Below are 7,769 nucleotides of genomic sequence, written 5' to 3'. Positions count from 1 at the left end.
ATTAGTGTACCTTCATGGTAACATCCACCTCTCTAATGATGACTAGCTTCCCTCCAAGGAAGTGAACATCGGCATAGATCCTTGCCTCTCTGGGTTGCGGTTATTCCTAACCCTATCTTCCTACTTGTGGTTGCTTGTCCCTTAGTCTTTACTTTCATTATATTGTGCTTGCTTACCATGCTTAGCACTAGAATCACCCGTGCAATTGTTAGGCTCACGTCCATATTCCGCATTCTTGCGTAAAATTACTATGTAGCAATTAAAATTTGTAATTGGACCTATTCATCCCCCTCTAGGTCCATCTCGATGATGAGATTCATTGCAATAAAATCAAAAAAAAATCCTAAAAGAGAAGGAATAGCCCAAGATCCAATCTACTAGATGATAGCAATGAGTGGGAAAAGGTCTACATACCCTTGTAGAACATGTGCATTTAACGATCTAAAGATCATGCATAATCTAGTCGTACTTTCATCAGATCAGAACGATGTAGCACCGCACAAAAGATGCCTCCAAATTGCACACACGCGTAGCTTGATGTCATATCCTCCTTCTTTATCTAGGAAGCAAGACAGTGTGGTGGTGGAAGTATAGCGGAAATCTCGCAGAGCTTCGCTAAGAACTGCGGGAATGAGGGACGCATGGAACAAGAGGGAGGCGGCCAGCAATCGGGTTGTCAGGTGCTGCGGCCGGCCCCTCCCTCCTATAATTATAGGAGTGGGGGAGGAGGCTTGGCCCCTCCTCCAAGCCTCTAGGTGCTTCACACCAAAGGGGGTAAGGAAATTCCCTCCTTCATTCCCCATCAATCGTGATCCCTCCATTTTAGGGATCTTGATTTATCCCTTCAGGATTTAATCCTATTCCTTTTAGGGGGGGTGCACATGTACTGGAGGTGTGGTGCCTTGGTCCACTACCAATGTCCATGTGGGTTCCTCCACGCAGGTGCGCCCCACTACAGGACCTTTTAGAACCTTCCCAATATAATATCAAAAAAACCCGAACTTTTTTGTAACCCTAAAAATACTTCCCGTATATGTTTTCCTTTGTCTCTAGACCCTTCCAAAGCTCCTCATGATGTCCTGGATCCCATCTGAGACTCCGAATCAAAATTTGATAACACCATCTTATTATTATCTCATCAAACCCTAGTGACACCGAACGTTAATGTGTGACCCTACGGGTTTGAGAATATGTGGATATGATCAAGACTCCTCTCTGATCAATAACCAATAGAGGGACCATGGATGCCCATAATGGTTCCCACATATTCATGAAGATATTTCATCAGTTGATCAAGGATGTCAAGGATTCAGATAATCCCGTATACAATTCCCTTTGTCTCGTGATATGTTACTTGCCCAAGATTTGATCGTCGATATCTCAATACCTTGTTCAATCTCGTTACCGGCAAGTTATGTTTACTCATGTCATAATAGAATATCCCTGTGACCAAACACATTAGTCACATACTTGCAAGCTACTTGAGATGTTGTATTACACAGAGGGCCCAGATATATCTCACCATCACACGGAGTAATAAATCCCAGTCTTGATCCATGCAACCCAACTAGTACCTTCTAAGATACCCGAAGAACAAATTTATAATTACCCGGTTATGAAGTGATGGTTGATGCACACAAGGCATTCTTCTAGTGCAAGGGAGTGGCATGATCTCATGGTCTAATGATAGAGGCAAGGGTGTCCCATCTTTCGATGAGATGATGGATATCGCTTTGGTGGAAGTCGACTTTGACGATCCGACTACGAACGTGCGAGGACGTCGCGCCTTAGCAATCGCTAAACCAACTCCGAGAGGTTATTGACCACGCCGGAGCACGATCAACCTGACCACGAGGGTCTGTTTCCTGCGAGCAAACGAAGAACAAGCAAGAAACTAAGATTGCAATCTGGATATTGCGAATATAAGATGAAAGCTTTATTGATCAAGGTGGGGTTCTGTGACGCCTTTGTCTGGTCGTTGAACACAAACGAAGTACGCGAAGTTGCAGCTATGGCGAACTTTTAATCTAAACAAAACCCAAAGTCTAAACGATGCCCTAAGGGCTGTATATATGGAGGAAGAGGGGGAATTTCGTGGCCCTTGGTGGAGGGGTCCGAAATCAACCCTATCTCTTATTTCCCCACACATACGGACTCTAAAAATAGCCTATACTTATGTATTTCGAAATTACATGGGCCTGGCCCAATAATAAGGTGACGCAGCACCTAAAATAGCCTCGGGACGAAATTTATGAAGTGGCATCTTGTATATTTCGTCCAAGGCTTCATGCACCCATTATGGTGGCTTCAAAGTCCTGAAATCATCACTTGTAACTCCCTTCTTGTTCCCCTTGCGCATGCCATCATCTCCATGCTTGTTCTTGCTCCAATGTTCATCCTTCTCCAAGCTAGGCCCTTCATTTGTAAGCAAAACAAATGTATCCAATTTAGGCAGCATCATATTCTCATGAACATTAGAATCATTACCAAGAAACGAAAGTACCTGGTAATTTAGTTGGCGTGCACGAGCTCTAGTAATTGGTCCAGTATGTATAGCAGCAGGGGCTGTGGGTGTAACAATTGTATTGATGTCCTCATCAGCAGCGGTGGTGGTAGCGGTGGTAGTATATGGATATGGATCGGTGGTGGTATATGGACACGGATTGGTGGTGGTATATGGATACGGATTCGGTGCGGTGGTGGTAGATGGCAGGGGCGATGATGATGGTGCGGCGGCGGCGTGACAACTTATGACCAGAACTCGAAACTCTAAAAGACTAGACTCTAAGACCAGCAACTAGACACGACGATGCAACCGCAAATTCAACAAAGCAAAACCCTAAAAAGATTATGCAAGGCTCAGATTGGTTCGGATATGATGAACTAACCCTAATTTTTTTTGTGGCTTTTTCGTGAACTATAGGTATGAAGAACAGACTCGATCTAAACTACGAAAAACTGTAAAATCTCACCGAGCAACCTGGAAATCTGATACCACTTGATAGAGGCAAAGGTGTCCCGTCTTTCGATGAGATGGTGGATTTCGCTTTGGTGGAAGTCGACTTTGACGATCCGACTACGAACGTGCGAGGACGTCGCGCCTTAGCAATCGCTAAACCAACTCCGAGAGGTTATTGACCACGCCGGAGCACGATCAACCTGACCACGAGGGTCTGTTTCCGGCGAGCAAACGAAGAACAAGCAAGAAACTAAGATTGCAATCTGGATATTGCGAATATAAGATGAAAGCTTTATTGATCAAGGTGGGGTTCTGTGACGCCTTTGTCTGGTCGTTGAACACAAACGAAGTACGCGAAGTTGCAGCTATGGCGAACTTTTAATCTAAACAAAACCCAAAGTCTAAACGATGCCCTAAGGGCTGTATATATGGAGGAAGAGGGGGGAATTTCGTGGCCCTTGGTGGAGGGGTCCGAAATCAACCCTATCTCTTGTTTCCCCACACATACGGACTCTAAAAATAGCCTATACTTATGTATTTCGAAATTACATGGGCCTGGCCCAATAATAAGGTGACGCAGCACCTAAAATAGCCTCGGGACGAAATTTATGAAGTGGCATCTTGTATATTTCGTCCAAGGCTTCATGCACCCATTATGGTGGCTTCAAAGTCCTGAAATCATCACTTGTAACTCCGTTCTTGTTCCCCTTGCGCATGCCATCATCTCCATGCTTGTTCTTGCTCCAATGTTCATCCTTCTCCAAGCTAGGCCCTTCATTTGTAAGCAAAACAAATGTATCCAAATTAGGCAGCATCATATTCTCATGAACATTAGAATCATTACCAAGAAACGAAAGTACCTGGTAATTTAGTTGGCGTGCACGAGCTCTAGTAATTGGTCCAGTATGTATAGCAGCAGGGGCTGTGGGTGTAACAATTGTATTGATGTCCTCATCATCCTCCCCTTCTTGAAATGAAGTCGTCCTCGACGGAAGTTCATCTTCCTCACCCAAATAAGGCTTCAAATCTGCAATGTTAAAAGTGGGACTAACCCCAAAATCTGCAGGCAGCTCAAGTTTATATGCATTATCATTTATTTTCTCTAGCACCTTAAAGGGACCATCAGCACGTGGCATTAACTTTGATTTGCGCAAATCAGGAAATCTATCCTTACGCAAATGTAACCAAACAAGATCTCCAGGTGCAAACACAACATGTTTTCTACCCTTATTTCCAGCAAGTTTATATTTAGCATTCATGCGCTCAATGTTTTCCTTAGTTAACTCATGCATTTTTAAAATCAATTCAACACGTTGTTTAGCATCAAAATTAACCTTCTCCGAAGATGGAAGAGGCAACAAATCAATAGGTGCATGAGGTAGGAAATCATACACAACTTCAAAAGGGCACATCTTAGTAGTAGAATGCAATGAACGATTATAAGCAAATTCAATATGAGGCAAGCATTCCTCCCACATTTTCTTATTATTCTTCAAAACAGCCCTAGGCATAGTAGACAACGTTCTATTGACTACTTCAGTTTGTCCATCAGTTTGGGGGTGACAAGTAGTACTAAAAAGCAGTTTAGTCCCCAACTTAGCCCGTAAACATCTCCAAAAGTGGCTAAGAAATTTAGTATCACGATCTGAAACAATAGTATTTGGCACACCATGCAAGCGAATAATTTCACGAAAGAACAAATCAGCAACATTAACAGCATCATCGCTTTTATGACATGGTATAAAGTGTGCCATTTTCGAGAATCTATCCACGACAACAAATATGCTATCCCTCCCCTTCTTTGTTCGAGGTAAACCTAAAACAAAGTCCATAGATATATCCTCCCAAGGAACACTAGGTACAGGCAAAGGCATATATAAACCATGAGGATTGAGTCGTGACTTAGCTTTTTGACATGTAGTGCAGCGAGCAATAAAACGCTCAACATCCCGTCTCATCTTTGGCCAAAAGAAATGTGTAGCAAGTACATCCTCCGTCTTCTTCACGCCAAAGTGTCCCATTAATCCTCCTCCATGCGCCTCCTGCAACAACAAAAGACGAACGGAGCTAGCTGGAATGCATAGCTTGTTAGCACGAAACACAAATCCATCATTAACAACAAACTTGTTCCACATTCTTCCTTCTTTACAATTCCGCATTACATCTTTAAAATCAGCATCATGCACATATTGATCTTTGATGGTCTCCAAACCAAATATTTTGAAGTCAAGTTGTGAAAGCATAGTATAGCGACGATACAATGCATCAGCAATAACATTTTCTTTTCCCTTCTTGTGTTTAATGACATAAGAGAAAGTCTCAATGAATTCAACCCATTTAGCATGTCTACGATTCAGTTTAGCTTGACTTTTAATATGTTTCAAAGATTCATGATCAGAATGTATAACAAATTCTTTGGGCCATAAATAATGTTGCCATGTTTCTAAAGTCCGAACAAGAGCATATAATTCTTTATCATAAGTAGAATAATTCAGACTAGGCCCACTCAATTTTTCAGAAAAGTATGCAACAGGTTTGCCATCTTGTAATAACACACCTCCTAATCCAATTCCACTAGCATCACATTCAAGCTCAAAAGTCTTATTAAAATCAGGAAGTTGGAGTAAAGGAGCATGTGTCAACTTATCTTTCAATACCGTGAAGGCTTCTTCCTGTGCGGTACCCCAAAGAAAAGGCACATCTTTCTTTGTAAGCTCATTGAGAGGTGCAACAATGGTGCTGAAATCTCTCACAAAACGCCTATAGAATCCAGCGAGGCCAAGAAAACTCCTCACTTGTGTGACCGTTTTGGGCTGCGGCCAACTCTCAATAGCTTCAATCTTGGCTTTATGATGAGGACATCAATACAATTGTTACACCCACAGCCCCTGCTGCTATACATACTGGACCAATTACTAGAGCTCGTGCACGCCAACTAAATTACCAGGTACTTTCGTTTCTTGGTAATGATTCTAATGTTCATGAGAATATGATGCTGCCTAAATTGGATACATTTGTTTTGCTTACAAATGAAGGGCCTAGCTTGGAGAAGGATGAACATTGGAGCAAGAACAAGCATGGAGATGATGGCATGCGCAAGGGGAACAAGAACGGAGTTACAAGTGATGATTTCAGGACTTTGAAGCCACCATAATGGGTGCATGAAGCCTTGGACGAAATATACAAGATGCCACTTCATAAATTTCGTCCCGAGGCTATTTTAGGTGCTGCGTCACCTTATTATTGGGCCAGGCCCATGTAATTTCGAAATACATAAGTATAGGCTATTTTTAGAGTCCGTATGTGTGGGGAAACAAGAGATAGGGTTGATTCCGGACTCCTCCACCAAGGGCCACGAAATTCCCCCCTCTTCCTCCATATATACAGCCCTTAGGGCATCGTTTAGACTTTGGGTTTTGTTTAGATTAAAAGTTCGCCATAGCTGCAACTTCGCGTACTTCGTTTGTGTTCAACGACCAGACAAAGGCGTCACAGAACCCCACCTTGATCAATAAAGCTTTCATCTTATATTCGCAATATCCAGATTGCAATCTCAGTTTCTTGCTTGTTCTTCGTTTGCTCGCAGGAAACAGACCCTCGTGGTCAGGTTGATCGTGCTCCGGCGTGGTCAATAACCTCTCGGAGTTGGTTTAGCGATTGCTAAGGCGCGACGTCCTCGCACGTTCGTAGTCGGATCGTCAAAGTCGACTTCCACCAAAGCGATATCCATCATCTCATCGAAAGACGGGACACCTTTGCCTCTATCACTGTTGGTGCTGCTGTTGATACTTCTGTGGCTCCTGCTGCTGATGCGGAGGAGGATGATTATGTGGGAGATTATGAGGATGAGGTTGATCAAAATCAACACTACGTGCAGCCACCTGTACCACCACCAGCAGGTCGACCTCAGGTATATATTCGTAATGGTAGGCCTGCACCACCACCTCAGGTACGAGATGATGTCCATATTCCTAAACTGAAATTGAATATTCCACCATTTGAGGGTAGATATGTTCCTGATATATATCTTACTTGGGAGTTAGAAACTGAACAACGATTTACATGTTTACAATATCCTGAGGAGAGACGAGTTGCTGCTGCTGTTTGTGCTTTCACTAGTTTTGCATGTGTATGGTGGTCTGAACATTGTAGATTATATCCTATTCCAACTACTTGGGCTGCTTTGCAAACTGCTATGCGTACGCGTTGGGTTCCACCATATTATCAACGTGAATTGCTTCAAAAATTGCAGCGTTTAAGACAAGGGAAAAATTCTGTAGAAGAATATTATCAGGAATTACAAACTGGCATGATTAGATGTGGTATTGTTGAGGAGAATGAAGCTATGCTTGCACGTTTTCTGGGTGGATTAAATAGAGAGATTCAGACCATTCTAGACTATAAGGAGTATACTAATATCACTCGTTTATTCCATCTTGCTTGTAAAGCTGAACGTGAAGTGCAGGATCGACAAGCATTGGGGCGAACTAACTTTTCTGCAGGCCGACCTTCATCATGGACACCACGTGCATCTTCTACTTCAACTGCACCAGCACCTCCATCCGGTGCCACCTCCAGCCGTGATACAAGAAAACAGGCACAACCACCATTATCTTCCAAGAGCGCACCTGCGGGTCCTGCAGAGCGTTCTTCTTCTTCCATGGCATCAACAGGGCACACAAGTGATATTATTTGTCGTCGTTGTAAGGGAGGAGGTCATTATGCGAGGGAATGCAAATCTCCGCGTGTGATGATTGCTACCGCGGATGGTGGATATGAGTCCGCTAGTGACTATGATGAGGAGACATTG

This window comes from Triticum dicoccoides, chromosome 2B (assembly GCF_002162155.2).
Source record: "Triticum dicoccoides isolate Atlit2015 ecotype Zavitan chromosome 2B, WEW_v2.0, whole genome shotgun sequence".
Taxonomy (NCBI): Eukaryota; Viridiplantae; Streptophyta; class Magnoliopsida; order Poales; family Poaceae; genus Triticum; species Triticum dicoccoides.
The sequence above is the reverse complement of the archived record's forward strand: the minus strand, read 5'-3'. Positions refer to the sequence as shown.